The following is a 17,479-nucleotide window of genomic DNA, read 5'->3' as shown; positions in this document are numbered from 1 at the left end:
TGCTTCTTTTGTTTAATTTCTGTCCCACTAGAACATAAACTCCTACATGAGTAGAACTTGGCACATTTTATCTACTGCTAAATTTCAAGTGCTCAGAAAAATACCTGGCACATAGGAGGAAATACAGAAATCTTTAGGGAAAGAGGGAAGGAAAGAAGGAAGGAAGGAAGGAAAGAAGGAAGGAAGGAAGGAAGGAAGGGAAGGAAGGAAGGGAAGGAAGGAAGTAGGCTAGTGGGAAGGAAGAGAGAAAAAAAAGGGGAAGAAGGGGAATGCTACTTTTCCCAAGATACACCTATCTATTCGATCCCTAACTGGAAACTGCCTGTCAATTTTTTTTTAGGTATTGTTCCTTTATTACTATCTTCTTCAGAGCAATATATATATATATAGATATAATATATAAATATATATATATATATATATATATCTATATATATATATATTTAGCATGACAAATACTTTTGGATGATGACAGATGGATGGATGGATGGATGATGGATGGATGGATGGATGGATGGATGGATGGATGGATGCATGGATTTTGGTCTCAATCTGTGATATATCAGAACCATTACCAGAATTCAATCATTTTTGTTTAAGTAAATAAGTACTCAGAAACAACTACAATTCCTTTCATTCTGTTGCTCCAGTAAATAAGTACATTTTATTTGTATCAAGTGAGCTTTCTAATTTCATCTCCCAAGAGTAAAATTGCCCACCTTCTGCACGGTATCTAGTCCTTGGCAGTTCTAGAGAACAGTCCTTACTTCGACCCCCTTCTTCTTGTCATATATGACTCTTTACTCTCCCCCTAACTGGCACCCTCCCACCCCTTATGCACAGCCCCCACCATCTGGCCCTTCCCTTGTCTCAGCTGTCATTTTTCCTCATGAGCACATAATAAATGCCAAGTCTTCATCTCCTCTCATCAGGTTTCATCTGCTTCGGAGGTTGCATCAGCAACATCACAAGTGATCAGAGAGCCCTGCTCACCTTCATTCATCAAAAGCCTATCCACACATCTCAGCTCTGTGAAATGATTTGCAGTCATTTTGGTTTTACAGGAAAACTAACCATTTAGAGTATTTGAGGTGAAATGAAAGAAGAAAGAAAAATGGTTGCAAACTCAGTCCTGAAATCTAATCAGGAGAAGTAAGGAACTCTTGCCAGAGAGGATTTGACTTTGTTCAGTGACTTTCTAGATGGAAGACACTGCTCAAGGTTGACACTCTTTATCCAAGAGATAGTCAATAGTGGCTCAGAACTCAGGGTTGTACTTGAACTGTGGCTTCTGTGCTATCCTCTCAGTGCATGTCAGTCATGCCCCTGCTATATACACACCCACGGGGGGCACACACTCATGAGTACATGTGCACACACACACACACACAGACACACACACACACATTTTGCTCACTTTCTAGCTCTTCTAGCCCTGAGCATAATATCTGGTCCATCATAATAGTAACCAAGGCTTATTATCTATCAGACCCTGTGCTAGCATTTTACAAAAAGGATTCTATTTCACCCTTCCAATCACACTATAAGTACAACTATTATTATCTCCTTTTTAGGGAAGAGAATGCTTTTATGTATTTATCTCTTATTTGTTTCTCTTATTGAGCCAGCATCTATAAAAAAAAAAAAGCCATTATTGATCACACATTTAGACAAGAAAACTATGGAACAAAGAAATTAAATCGCTCAAATAATCAAGGCCACCCATCTGTTAAGTGTTATAGGATGGATTCAGACCAGCACTCTTAAACTCTGCCACCCAGGCTTTCTCTTTCATAAGCTGCCTGCTTCTCAAAAGCAGCCTGTCATAAAAAATACAAACCATACAATTTAATGATTCAAAAATACATTTTAAAGAAAAAAGAAGTAGATGTACACAAATAGCTAGGATGAATTAAGTGCTGCAATTGAGTAGTAATTTAATTGTGAGTTTCTGCAGGCAACTACAGTAAAAATCATTAGTACAGGCCTGGTCCCATGGGTGAGCCAGCATACCACTACATTGAAGGGTAACTTTCTGTATCTGGCAGATTCTGTTTTTAGATACCTAAGAATAAATTCTTAATGCCCTGTCCTGATATATTAGGAGCGATGTATTTACTTTACATATAGGTATCCATGTAATATTGTTGGAACTAATATACACATAGACTATAGGGGTGAATTACAAGAACTCCCCCTTATCACAGAATGCCTCCCTCCTGCAGAGCATGCACAGTGTAGAATAGTGGATAAAGGGTAACAATGGAAGGAAACTACCGGACAAGAATGGATGTTTGCTAAGGCAGTCCGCCTTCTCCTCTCTTTTACTCAATGGCTCCGCGAAGAAGGTATTAACAGTCACCATTTTACAGATGAGAATGCTGAAGGCAAAATAATAATTAGAAGAATATGATTTGAGCCCAGATCTGTCACTCTCGTTTCTTAAGAGTGAAAAGACAGATGTCTTGTCCCAGTTCCACCTTTTGTTGGTTGTGTGACCTGGGGCAAGTCACAAAAGCTCTCTTGACACCTCAGTCATCATCTATCATCCGGTAAAAGGACTCATTGGGTTGGTGGGAAGTGAAAATGAAATATGGTTAGAAAACCTCTTTGAAAAAGGATAGAGCACTTGATAAATTGTAGCCTCGCTACTTCCTCTTTATCTTTCATAGCTTAGCTCAAAGTCACTTCCTCAAGGAAGCCCACCCTAACCTTCTTGACAAGATCGAATCCCCGTAGTATACCTTCCCCTTTACATGCTTTATTAGAGTTAAAATTTTACATTTCTTAGGTGGTCTGCCTGCCTCTTCATTCCATAGCTCTGTGAAGGTATAATCCATCTGTTTTTGTTCAGCATTATTTTAACTCCAATCCTTAGCACCATGTGCAGCACTTAGTAAGTATGGAATAGATACTTGTGGATTAAATGTATCAACATATTAGTATTAACACGAAATCATACATTTAGATAATCATAAAGTATACAAATATAACTTATAAAATTTAGAATTATAAAAAACTTGACACCTTATTTATTACTCACAAGCCACACTTCTAGTCATCCTGACCATCTAGAACTTAGAGGTAAAAAACTATTTCTTCTGTGTGGAAAATGACTGCCATAAAGTCCATGCACTTGACTCCTGAGGAGAGGTGGAGCCACCCTCGAGCTATTATTTTGACAATCGGGTATAAAATAAGGCAGGGGATGACAGTGGCCTGGACACGTGACAACTGGTGAAGTGACAGCAGACAACAACAGAAGGAAGCAAAGTGTAAAAGTGCAGGCCGGCTCTCCAGCACAGCAGTCCAGGGGCATTTAATGTGAGGGTCACTGGCCAACACAGCTCCAGTATCCCCTGGAGACACCCTATCACCACAAAGTGCAATGGCTGATGTTCAAGGAAGGACACTGAATCTTCAATAAAGGGAATAATCTTCAATAAAGACACTCAGTGTATAAACAAAGGGATCTGGTCAGAGGTCCCAGCAATGTTTGTGTCTGCTAAAGTGAAAATGAAAACTGTTTCAGCTGTAAATAAACTTCCCTAAAATAGAAAATATATATGTCACCCTATGGCTGCTCTAGATGAGGTGTTGGTGAGTACCTGCTTTTCATCAAGCATAGGTTAAGACCAATTATTTGTGTTTATACCTCCGCTCTCAGAAGTCTTCACACATCCTACTAAGGACTTATAAGTGAATCCCCAAAACAAACCTCAGAGCATCACAATATTTTCTCATATAAGTGACCTAAGTAAGATATAATTCTGTCCCCATCTCTCCTCACAAACTGAGAAAACATAAAACTTAATGCCAACGTACAATGCAGCAAAGCAGGAGGGGGTGTGCAGGGGACAGGATAGGGGGCAGAGGAGAGGAGCAAGGCCATAAAGATGAAATTATCATCATTTGCAGATTCAAATAGGGAAAATTTTCTAATTGGTACAAGAGCAAGAAAGTCTCAGTGAAAACCAAAGCAGAAGAGAAACCTGCTGTGATGGTTGAAATTCATATATTCATTCATATATTCAGTTTACTACTTGTCTAACCTTAGTCGACTCTTTTAATTACTCTGCATCTCAGGTTCTATGTCTGTTATATGGGGAAATGACAGTACCCACCTCATAGGGTTTTGAGAAGGATTAAACAGCTCATATATGTAAAGACGAGTAGTGGGCAATAGAAAGAGCTTTTGTTATTGTTAATATCATTATTATTGTTATTAAGTACTTATGCTGTGTTGTATGTTAAGCTATCCATGGTAGAGCAGAAAAGAAGACAGATGATGAACAATCAAAAACAATAGTTATAGCTCTAGATAAGAGAGAAAAGAAAATGTTTCCATGGTATAGAAAATGGTGGTAAGGGGGCTAACTTAGCTAGAATTATCAGAAAATGTCTCTCTGAGCAGTTAATATTTAAGATGAGAAGTCAACTGTCAATTATTCTCAGGTTAGAAGGAAACTTGATCCAGGCATAAGAAACAGTAGGTACAAAGACCTGAGAGCAGAAAGGATGGAAGACATGTTCAAGAACTACTAGGAAACGTAATGTGACTGGAGTTGAGTAAGCCAAAGGAAGAATGAAGTCCAGAAAGGTTGGAAAAGTAGGTCAAAGAGAATGGAATGGTGGTCTGAAGCTAAAGCCTTCATCCCAACACCCCAGTTAAGTCACATGCCCTTAGGCGTGTAACTCAGAGGAGGAACAGAGTGCTAGCTCACTCTCTCTCCCTTCTTCCCTCACTCTCCTTCCCCCTTCCTCTCTCTCTCTCTTTACCTGTCTCTTTCAGTTTCCACATTTTGCATATCTATGAATGTGACAGCAAGACCCACAATACAAGACCATATACAGCAGTAAATATCACAGTATTAACTTTCTAAGTTTCTTTAATAAATAATGCACTCCTAAAGGTAAATAGATACTTATGATGATTTTGTGAATGTCATATTAAATTCTAATGAGAAAAGATTAGGGAAAAGAACCAACATTTGTCCAGTTCTTTCTACGCATCGGACACTGTTCCAGACACCAGATATGTTAAATTATTTTATTCTCACAGCAGTTACATGAGGGAACTATCTCCATTTTGCAAGAAAAGATATCGAGCTGAACATCAGAGATGTTAAGTAACTTGCCCAAGGCGACCCAGCTAATAAGGCAGAACTTGAATTTGAACCTAGATCTCTCTGGTTCTACCATTCATTCCAGAAACCACTATTCATCCATGATTAAGCACTTCTCATGAGTTAGATTTCATTTAGTTCATGTCCATTTCCCTTTGACAATCAACATTTTACCTTTCTTGTGACCACAAGCACAGCAGCTAAGGACCAAGACATTGGCAGACAAAGGCTGATGGTAAATTCAATTTTTGTAAATAATAAAAGACATCATGAAGGAGATCCATAGGAGCTTATCCACTGGGGACTCCTTTAAAAATAAGTGTTTTACTATGAAAAGAGAAGTTTAAAGCTCTTGAGGATCTTGCAAATAGAAAACTAATTTGCCTTATCAATTTTGCCTACTGTGCTTGGTCTGCAGGATAATTTGTGAGCCTCTGTATCGGCCTCACTTATATTGTAGTCTTTTATCATATGGATGCAAGATATATTTCTTGCTGTCAAAACTAATCAACACATCTAAAGAAACCAAAGCAACCTTATTTACTTCCTCAAAGATCACAGCAAATGTCATCCTGGTAGTTTTTTTAATATGTAAGTTGATTTGAGGGGCGGGGAGCTGCACATCAAGGCACTTAGATTAAGAACAATATATCTTCATTTCAAATGTCGGTTGATAACCCTTAAATGTTTGCTTTTTAAAAAATGAATTCACGTCTAAAATTGGCAATAATGGGCACTGTATTATTAACGATTTAAATCAAAGTTTAATGCTTTTGACATCACAAAGACATGGATCCCACATTATAATAACCTTTGGCAAATGAATAGTAAACTAAACGTAGGCTTCCGAGACAGCTAATCCTAAAAGGTATGTTACAGATGAGAGTAGTTAAATATAGCGATTATTGATATATGCTCTCATTCTAATACAGGAGAGGGATAGAGGTCGTTTAATTTTAATGTCCCCAGAGGCTGACTTTGCTAGTAACATTTATAAAATATTGAAAGACAAGAAATGGTACAGATGTGAATTCCGCAGTTGGTACTTTTTTTTTTTTTTTCAGTTGCCCTTGAAAGCAGCTGCCATAAATCTTGGATGAAGCAAAATAAGGCTGATGATTTTGAATCTTCAATTCATTCTTTTCTATCCCTCAAAAGGTAAATGATCCTGATGGAATTAGAGCTAAGCAGAATGGCTTTCTTCTGTGATCTGCATAGCCAATGATGCGCGGTACCATCATTAGCAGAGTGGAGCCAGTTCCCTTGTGCTGCGGTGCATGTGCACTCGGCTTGAACGGAGTTGAAGTTGCGAGTCAGACGCTTAAACACTGAGCTCAGAAATCTTCCATTTCCCTTGCCTTCCCCTCCTTCCTTTTCCGTCTCCCTTTTGTGCCGGCTCAGCAGAAAGCCAAAGTGTGTGAACTGAATGTATGAGAATCAAACACAAGCTTTGCCACCAGTTCCTGAGTTGGTATTTGAAAAAAGTCTCAGCGAAAGATTTTTTTTTCATTCTGAATCTAAAAAGAGTACTACAAAAAGTTGTAAGAGAAGCAGGATTTAAGGCAGTCTCGGGCTTCCCTTAGAGAAAACACTGAGGCCTTTCCCACTGAAACATGTAAATTGGATGAATCCTTTTCCTTCCCTATGTTAAAACACAATGTCACTTTCCTGAGTCCCACTCAGTCAAATGGAAGACATTGTATCCTGTCATTAGGTATGGCAATAAATGTTTTTGTGTGGGTTTGCAACTCTACATCAGACCACAAGGCAAACCCAGTTTAAACAACCACAGAGAGAATCATCTGTCTTCATAAATTCAGTTGCAAAGAAAAATTCATCATGTTTACTGTCTTTAAGAAGGAGCGAGTCTTGTAATAAAATGTTCTCTGGTCCAGATTCTTTGTAGTTATAGGATCTTTTTCTTTCTGCCTTTCACAGAACACGGCACGTTCTAAACCACAGGCCGTACCTTCATTAACATAACATAACAAATAAGTTATGTGTCTTGAAATGAAGAACGTGCTTAGAGAGGGTGAGGAAGGGGTGTCCCTTCCCTGGTAAGTGACATCCTTGAAAATCTTCATTTATAAACTATTGCAGAGCTGAGCATTTTGAACCAAAATGCAAGAAAGACAACGGGCTTACATGACGCTACACCACACCCTTTCTTATTTACAACTCTAAAATTGCAGAGAATTATTGTGAGGATGGATTCATTCACTCAACAAACAATTATTGAGCACTGCTATGTGCCAAGCATTGCAAAAATAAGAATATAAAAATAATGAAATGAATCAGGAACAATTTTTTTCTTACTTTGAAACATTCTGCTATTACATACATGCACACTCATACACTTCCACAATATGAAACTGATCACTCTCCTAAGAGAAATGCCCCTGGACTTTTAGGCCCATTGTGGTCTTTTCCTCCCTCCCTCCCTCCCTGGGCCACAGGAAAGTGATAGCAAATGTTGTGAGCCAATCTAAGAGCCAAAGACATTCAAGGGCTGGAAGAAGGTCTCTGAGCTGTAGTGGTCTTTGAGCACTTTTATGGCCCATTTGTCAGAAGGTTTGCGAGGTGTCCCTTAGCTTTATCCTTTAAATTGTGTAATTCCATCAATTCCTGGTAGTGCCCTAGAAAATTTATATTTCTTTCACTTTATTGCCTAGCTTTAAATGATTTTCTAGGAGAGTGTTTTTGAACTCAGCTTCTTTCATTTCTTTTCTTTTCTTTTTTTTGCGGGGTGGGGGGAAGGGGGTTATAGATTTCAAATGGGGAAAAGACTAAATTTTAGAAATTAGTGGGATAGAGTAAAGACTTTGGAGTCTGATTGCCTAGGTTTGAATTCTGTCTCTATCTTTTATGAGCTCTGAGACCTTGGGAAAGTTACTTAACCTGTGATAGCTTACCTTCTTTACCTGTAAATTAGTGTCAATCCGTACCTCAAAGAATTATGATGAGAATTAAATGAGATAAAACTTGTAAAACACTTGGATGAATGCCTAGCATATAGTAAGTACACAATAAACAAAAATTATAATTATAGACTGATAAATTTAAATTTAGTTCCCAATAGGGAAAGAAATAAAACAGATTATTTGAAAACATTTAGAAAAAACATATGAATACTAGGAACAATGAATTTTTTTTTTAAATTGGCAAAGAAATCTCATTTCATTGTATGATAAGGCTAGTAAACTGGAGGGTCTGAACTACCCTGTAAACATCACATTTCTAGAGTTCCTCAAGTGATTTGGTGTGGTCTCTGACAATTAGTGGAACCATAACACTTCAACCAAACCAAAATACTTTTCAGAGTGAAAGGATGCACTATTTAATTAGTGTTAAACAACAAGTATAAACCCGAATTTAACCAAGTAAACCAGGACACTCCTGGGCAAACCAATCCAGGTGGTCATCCCATGTATAACACCTTTTGGATAACAAGGCAATGAGCTTGGGTGGTTAGGTTGACTTGTGTCTAGTTAAACAATCATAACCCAAAGGATATGATTTGTAAAATTCCCTAGAGCTCTGTCTTCCCACTATCTTTTTAGCATTTTTATCAAGGACCTGGATAAAGATATAGACAGCATATTAATCAAGTTTATAGATAGCATAGACTGGGACAGAATAGCTAATATGAGAGCTGTCAGAACACAGGTTTAAAATGATCTTTAAACTGGAACAGTAAAGCAAAGCTAGATCAATAAAATTTTAAAGGAATAAATGCAAAGTCCTACTTTTAGATTCAAAACAATCAATTCCACAAATGGAAAGCAGAAAAGGTTTGCAACCCTTTGTATGAATAAAAAAGAAAAAATGCCTAGGGGATTGGTTGACCACAAGCTTAATACGAACATTTAAAAAGCTGTCAGGTTAGCTAGAGTATGTTTGCCTTGTTTCATATCAGAGAGCTGTAATAGAACCAATAGACTAAAAAAATATACAATGCAAGTCAAGACCATTGTCAAGGTGGCTGTAGAAGGGATTCTTATATTGAGGACTGGATCAGATGGTCCCTAGGGTCTCCTCCAATAGAAAGTTCCTATGAATTTCTACATCTCATTCACATTACATCCTCGCTGTCAGGCATTCAAAATATGCAGATCCACTAACACTGGCTGCATTTTAGGAGTTCATGGAAACCAAGCACTAACATCTTTTCTCTCCGTTTTAAGGATGTACCCTCTTTTCTGGGTGGTTTCTCACTCCCTCCTCTTTGTTCCCAAGGCAAATTGTACTTTTCTCACAGGAAATAGTAAAGCTTCATTCCTAATCTCTTATCTTTCACCAGAATAAGAGCACCCCAAAAGGCAGAGCCTGCTTTCTGCAAGTGCTTAATTTTTAAAGAATAGTTGGATTCTAAATAAATACATACATACATAAACAAACATAAATCTATAATAGTGTGTCCTTTTAGAGGATATTTTTACTATTACTGTTAGAAAAAGCCTTTTTTTCAGAAAAAGAAGAAAAATGTTAGAGGGGACTCAGGCAGCTTTCTGCTTAAAATGTCCCCTGAACCTGATATAATTCAATCTAAGTGTTCGTCTCGGTGGAATCAAAAGTTCAATTCTCTCACAAATTACAAACCAGTGCAACGATTTCCCCTCTATGTAGAGTCTTTTACCAAGTGAAAGAAATGCATGGCAATAGGAAAGCTAATGTTTCTGTTGTATTGCTTTTTAGAATTTAAAGCAATGATGGCCAAACACACACTTCCCTTGGAATATCAGGAAAGGGTCACACATGCACTTCCCCAGTGAGTTAGTTATTGTAGTTGTAAAAACCAAACCCTCTGCAGCCTACAGTAACACTGATTTAAGGCCTAATTCTCTGAGCACAAAATATAAATCTTTCCAGCCAAATGTCCACTGATCTGGAACTCGAATCCACAAGACAATCATCTTCGAAGAATCTTATAGTGCAACTAATGTAATGCAATAAATTTAAAAGACCAGCTTGCTTTTCCTATCTTCTGCCACAGTAGAAAAAAAAAGAACTGCAGAAAGACATGAACTGAGAATATTGTAAAAACAGAGCTGGATCAGTAATATATATATTTTTTAAATCCCACTAATTTGGATATCCGAATTTTATTTTTTCTCCAGTTGTTTTTTGAATGTTGTAAAATTATAGAAGTTGCCAAGACACTCATATCCATGGTCTTATAATGTACAGAACAATATTGATGTCCGATAATATCAATTATCTATCACAGCACAATTTCTTGGGTTTGGTTATCATTAAGCAACTGTTAAACTTTTCATACGTCTCACTGACAAGTGATTGATTTGATTCCAGTTGCTTAATTTTAACTGAGCAACAGTGCAGTTATTTTTCTAGCGAATTTTTGTCTTTTCTTCTTTCTTTCTTTTTTCCTTCCTTCCTTCCTTTCTTTCTTTCTCTCTTTCCTTCTTTCTTTTTTTTTTTTTAATTCTGGCCAAGAAGAAAGGGAAGTGTTTTAATCCTTCACTTAACTTTAGATAAAATGTTCAGTGATTTCAGGCAAACAATAAGTCATAAAGTAGACACAATGATTCAGGCAGTAATCTATGGGCACATAGATCATTTTGCAATGGAACATTAATCATTACACTTAAAGACAGGATGAGAGAGATGACTTTTTTCAATTCTGTCTTTGCAACTCAGCGACATTCACATATTTTTAATCTGGGCCATTTCTGAAAACAGAAGTAACTGTATTTTAATCTAAAAATATTTTCTACCACAGCCTGTGCAGGATGAAAGTAGAACCATAATAGCAGAGCTGATCCCGCATACACAAAAGGTTTTCTTTTTAAATAGTTAAAAAACTGATAAGAATCTTGTTCCTTTCCAAAGAGATTTAATACTAAAAATAAAAATGCCTCATGATAAAACCCAAGGTTGATCATTTGCAAACAATATGATCTTGACCAAGTTACTTATGTCTCTAGCCCTCAATCTATTTATCTCTTAATTGTGAATAAGTGGGTCAACCCCATAGCATGTAAGAGGTACTGATTATAAATGCAAAGTCTCTAGTAATGTGCATGGCCCATGTTAGGCACTCAAAATATAGTCCCGATTATTGTTGTTTCAAAGGTTTTTATCTTAGATGTCCCTTGTGCTTTTGATATGCTTACAGAGGTCTCTGATTCAGCAATGGACACCATATAAAAAGATAGCAGTAGAAGATCAGAAATTCCTTCATATCTGGGTGATGCTAGGTAACAGCCCCTACTTCCACCCACCTCCCCACTAGAGCACCTTTGTCCTCTTCACAGTGGAATCTAAAACCGAATGCCAGTACCTGGTACTTGCTATTATCTGACCAACAGCCACAAGGCTTCTAGTAACCAAAGAGTAACTCCTCCCCCAGAAAGTTTGGAAACCCCTGATCTACACTATGCCAAACACATTATTTGTTGCATATAACAAGATGTTGGGAATTATGCAGCTCTAGTATATCAATAAATGACCAACCTCTTTGCATCATATGGAGAAATCATACAATTGTGTAGATGCAGCTTATTGTAAACATTCTATCAAAGATAATGAGATTCATTTAAATAGTTCTTTTCATGTTGCAAAATTCTTAGTCACTGTCTTCTAATGTCATCTTAGATTCTAATGTTATATTTTTAAAAGTCAGTGAATTCATAAACTGCAGAGATTCACCACCATTCTGGTTAGAATTCCAGCTTTTGGGTCAATCCTCAAATCTTCGGTGGAGCCAGAAAACTCTGTCATTCTTAATTATATGGATCATATTTATATCTCCTAAGTCTGACCTGGAACACGTTCGAGTCATCCAAGACTGAAAACTGGCCAGTCTTTGACTTGTTGAAGCATAGGCCATATCATTTCTTAGTTTCAAAGCATAGACGGGGTGTAAAGCACAGCTATACCCAGGCTTTGGAGAACTCTAGGGCTCCATACACTTAGTGGTTAACCAAGAGAAGGTCCTGCAGATACCGATAATAATTGCCATTGGGAGAAATGAGAACTGATAGGCAGGGCTAAAGAGAGCAAATAAAATCTTGCAGCACTGGGATAAAAGTATGAGTGATTCTATGAAAAAAAAAAAGATTCTATTATGAAGTGACAGGAAACAAAATAATGTATGCAAAATGATTACCACAATGCCTGACACAAAGTACCTGTTCGACAAAAAACAGTGATGATGATAATGACACTATAATCGATAGACTATTAGGTGCCAAGGACTTCCAAGTATAGGGATCATATTTTATTTAATTCTATGTCCCTAGTATCTAGCTCAGTGGCTAAGAGGTAGAAGATGCTTAATTATTACTAATAAAGTGGTTTGACTAGAACCAAACAGAGAATTGCCACTGATAAGGAATGTTTAAAAAGAAGAGGACAGAAGAAAAATCAAAAAGTTCATGGTGAAAATCAGGGTGTGTAAAAAGGAAGTGGAAGAGGCCACTGTTGAGGAATGTTCTAAGTAAACACTGCCACAGGTGACTAAGCATTTTCTTCTTTGACTTCTATAGTCTGCAGTCGCCTCAAGTCAACGTGAAATAAATTACTGTTAAAACAAACAAACGAACAAACAAACATGGACCTCTTTGCTTTTCAAAGTCTAAAACTAAATTTTCTCAAGTGTGATGAGACTTAGTAGCTAAGTAGAAGAAGTTTTAAAGTGGAGAGGGTGGATATTCAGGAATGCCCAACAGAGTTTGTTTGCCTGAGGATGGCAAAGGAAACTGACAAGCAGGGGAAGAAAGGATTCACTACTGTGATTAATTCAGAATAACACTCTCCATTATTAACAATAATGACAACCGCTAATATTTGAGGCAGGGGCTGATTATGTCCCAAGCTATGTACATATCTCAGCAACCCACTGAGGTAGTAGATGTTATTACCCTCTTTTTAATGAGGAAACTGGAGCTTAGATAAGTTAAATAATTGCTCACACAGCTAGGAAGTAAAAGAGTTCTGTTTAGACTTAGGTCTACCTAACTCAAGACTAAATCTTAGTCATTACCATAAACCAGCAGCTTCTTATTATTCTGTAACATAATGTGCTCATAGATCTTACTGCATGTTTTAATTTCTCCATTGTTTCACACACACTGCATTTGACCAACAGATTTAAATCAACTCCAGAAAGCAATCGTTTTACAGTGTCTGCGAATTCCCTAAAATCAAAAGTAAGATGGCATGAGTGTATTGGTATGAACATTTTTATGGGAAGAGGAAGGTTTATTGTGACAGCAATTCTTAAAGGGGTTTGTGCCCCGCAAACATGTTAAGAACCACTGCATTAGACTATGCATTCAAGAACAGAGAAGGCTTAATCTCTATCACTCTGTTATGATAATGCCGCTCTGGAAGTAAGTAAGGTTAAATAAACAATATGTAGGTACAGATGGTGGATCTGAATAAATTTAAGTCTATTACCACTGTCTTTGTATCCCTGAATTTCAAAGTACAGGTGAGGATGAGCAGAGAAAGAGAGAAAGAGAAGAAAAGGTTAAAATATTTTTTCAAAGAAAAATAGATACTATTCAGGAAAGCCAACTTTATTAGCTATTCTTAAATTATTGTGAATATTCTGAGAAAGAGAAAAGAACAGTTCTAAGTGTTCATTTCAAGGTCCATCTCCATTTGCTCAAAGACATGTTTAACCACGAGGCAAAGATAAAAATGGGGAGCTCTCTGGTCCTGCACTGATCACTTGAATCACTTCTCTCGCCACAGAGCCAAAAAGCACCTGGCTCACAGTAACTGGTAGACAGAACTGCAGTTATGTCGCATAGACCTGTGCCGGTTCTCTGCAAATGGCATAGACTGTGAACTGTGACCAGTGATGACGACAATCCTCTTTAACACCTGCTCTCTTCCCCACTGCCCAACTCACTCTCCCCAAAGGTTGCCTAGTATAAGTCATTGTAAACACTTTTATTCTCCCTGGACTTACTGCCACATAGATGATACCTTCCACATCTTTTTTGCGGGTCCTTTTCAACTTTGCATTTCTCTTTGGTGGAAAAGTATTTCTGTGTACAACACACGCACACACACATACACACACACACACACACACACATACATTAGCAATCACACACAAAGAAACGCATATCCACACATGCACATACCCACAGCACAACTGGACACTCTGTGAATAGGGAGGATATTCATCTGTGACTTAAACTGCTGCCCAATCAAGCATCCTACAGGTACCATGCCTCTAACTTTCTCTAACACATTTGCCTCTGTAGAAAAATTATTTCCCTTTAAAGGAATCAGGAGTTTTCTCTGGAGACATGGAGTCCATTATATCTTTTTTTTTTTTTTTTTAGTTAAAAAAAAAGGGTTAGGCATAGCATTTTAGTTTTTATTTTATTTGGGACAAAGAATTTCTTTTCTTATTCCCATTGAAAAAATAAGATAAAGTGATTTTCAACCTTATACCAACCCTTAGGTCCTGAGTTCAACCTTTCTCCAAAAAGAAAAATGTCAGGGCTGAAATACACCCAATTTCACCTAATTTTCTGTGCTTCACTCATCAAGAAGATGGATTGAGATGGCTTGCCTTACAAAATGGGCGCAAGTTACTTGAGAAGATAAGAAATGTAAGCCTGTTGTTTAAGTCACTGCACAATTCTGGGGCAGGTTTTAGGCCCTCTGTGCAATTCTCATTTTATAGCTTACCAAGGCCAATTGTGTAATTATACAGGGCACTCCTTCTATTGGCAAGATTCATTGATCCTTAAGTGTACATTTTCTGGCATCCAATAAACTAGGGTGATGAGTGAGCAGTGTTTTTTGCTCCCAGAACAGTGAAGGGCTAATTAGTTGCATTTGCAGATTAATGACTTTCAACGAGAAAGGGCAAATGCAAAGGGATAAGCCACAGCCACAATGACAGAATGCAAATAAAAGTATTTATAAGGGCAGGAAGAGGGGTGTGGGACAGGAAGGGCCATCGATTGCTTTTACCCTCTGCACTGTGACACATTCCAGTGAAGGAGGGCATTCTGCCAGCCCGACAGCCTTCAACAAAGCTACCGCATAAACAGAATCTGTTGATAGATCCAAGCAATGCCAGGAGGAGAGACAGAGAAAAAAATTCTCTGCAGAAAGAGCAACAGGGATCAAGAAATCTCTCCCTCTTCTCACCCCAGCCAGCCTTTGCCTTCTCAGAGCAGCCTTCAATTTCAACTCACTCTCCTTCTGCCCTGTCTCTCACCCTCACCTATATAAAGGTTGACTTGATCTCTTGCTAGGAAACGTCCTAGCAAGAACACAAAATAACATGTGTAAATTTTCTGTTTATTCTCACTTCCTGAAATAACATTATGCTTCTGAGTTTGTCTCGTTATATCAATCCTATTTTCCAAGTAAGTACAAAGGCACGTACCATCTTATTCCTGTGACTTACTAGATTAGTCAAAGCAAAGGTCTTTCCTCTACTCATAACATAAAAAGGAAGGGTGAGACTGGGGGTTGCTGCAGGATATAGATCATTGGTTCCTAGACTTTAGGATTTCACTGGTTAAAAATATTTTAAATAAAATGTAATGTAGATATTATAGGGAGATAATGTAGAAATTAAAAATTTTTATAGCCCAAATAATTCACTGAAAAAAATTTATTTACCATAACAACCATTGTATAAAAGAAAGTGTGTCTTAAAACCATAAATAAGGAAAGACAATCTCAGAAAATAGGACAGACCTTTAAATTAAACACATTTTGCTTGATGAAAAACATCATCTCATTATTTTTCTCATTTCTTTACATATTGCTAGGACAAGCTTTCTAACCAGAGTATAAAGCCGTTATCATTGAACCCTAGTTAAACTAGGAACCAAGACACTGGTCTCTGAACATAAGTGTCACTTCCATGGGTCAGACTTTCCTGACCCAAACCCCATCTCCAAGCAAGGTTATGACCCTCTTCCAAATTCTCATCACAATCTGCACTTTTCTTGCATTTGCACCTATCAAAACTGTCATAAACTTATTTATGTTTGCTGTCCATTCTACTCTTTTTCCACACTCTGTCTCCAAGCTCTACTACAGTGCTTAGCCATAATAGACACACTGTAGATTTTTTTTAAAAACTAGAAGAAATAAAAATCTTATTCTAGTTTCTGTTCTGCCATTTACCAGCCAGATGACCTTTGGTAAATTGTTTAATCACACATTTCTTGCCTCGTAGAGCTTGTTTTGGAGATCAAATCGAATGATGCATGTGAAAGATCTATGTCAACTGTAAAACACTATGTAGCTCAACTGACCAACAATCAATGAGCAAGAGTCTCCTCTTTCTTCAAGTTATATATCTGCACCTAAATAATTCTGCTAATTGTCTTTTGTGTAAGTCTAATCAGTTAAGTTTCTCCTTTTAATTAAAATGTTACACCAGACTAGACTTCAAATTTCTAGAAGAGATAAAAAGAACACAAGACTACATAGACATAATGTATCCTGGTTTCCATCTACTCTTCCAGCAAATAGCCAAAGCAGCCTCTTTGGTTGTTTCCTGATCGACAAAATGGAGGACAAAGATCAGCCCCAAAGTTCTAGTTCATAGGCATGGTTTCTTTGGGATGATTATAAAGAAAATAAGCACCACTAGCAAAGACCCTACTCCTTGACACTTACAAAACATTCCTGAGCCGTTCTCCCACAGAGGAGGCCCGTAGGGAGCAGCCGTGGTGCCCAGCCGAAATGGCATGATCCTGAAGCCCCACTTCCACAAGGACTAGCAGGGGCGTGTGGCCACGTGGTTTAACCAGCCGGTGCGGAAGATCTGCAGACGCAAGGCCCAGCAAGCCAAAGCAGGCAGCATCACCCCGCGCCCAGCGTCCAGACCCATCCGGCCTATTGTGAGATGCCCCACAGTGAGGTATCATATTCAGGTGCGAGCCGGCAGGGGCTTCAGCCTGGAGGAATTAAGGGTGGCGGGCATCCACAAGAAGGAGGCCCGGACTATTGGGATCTCGGTGGATCCAAGAAGACGGAACAAGTCCACCGAGTCCCTGCAGGCTAACGTGCAGCGCCTGAAGGAGTACCGCTCCAAGCCCGTCCTCTTCCCCAGGAAGCCCTCAGCTACCAAGAAGGGAGACAGCTCTGCTGCAACTTTTCTAAAGCACATGCCTTAAGAAAAGGAAGGTCGGGGGCTGTAATCAGGAAGAAGCCTGTCTAAAGTTTAGTCAAGCTGAGGGGAGGCTAAGGCTACCCTGGTCTTAGTGCTAGATAAGGTACCTCATAAGGCAGACAAGGTCCACTGCCTTTGTGAAATTTACCGTCTTTGAGGGGAGGGGAGTTGGAATTCTTTACTACTCACACCTGAAATATTCATTATAGGATTTGAGTAACTG

At 38.2% G+C, this 17,479-nt stretch overlaps 1 pseudogene; it reads left to right on the top strand.

Moving 5' to 3' along the window:
- Positions 1–13,515: 13,515 nt before the first annotated feature.
- On the top strand, positions 13,516–17,260 carry LOC120617135 (60S ribosomal protein L13-like; annotated as a pseudogene).
- Positions 17,261–17,479: the final 219 nt, after the last annotated feature.

Source organism: Pteropus medius, unplaced genomic scaffold (assembly GCF_902729225.1).
Source record: "Pteropus medius unplaced genomic scaffold, Ma_sr-lr_union100, whole genome shotgun sequence".
Lineage (NCBI taxonomy): Eukaryota > Metazoa > Chordata > Mammalia > Chiroptera > Pteropodidae > Pteropus > Pteropus medius.
This window is presented reverse-complemented; position numbering and strand designations above follow the sequence as displayed.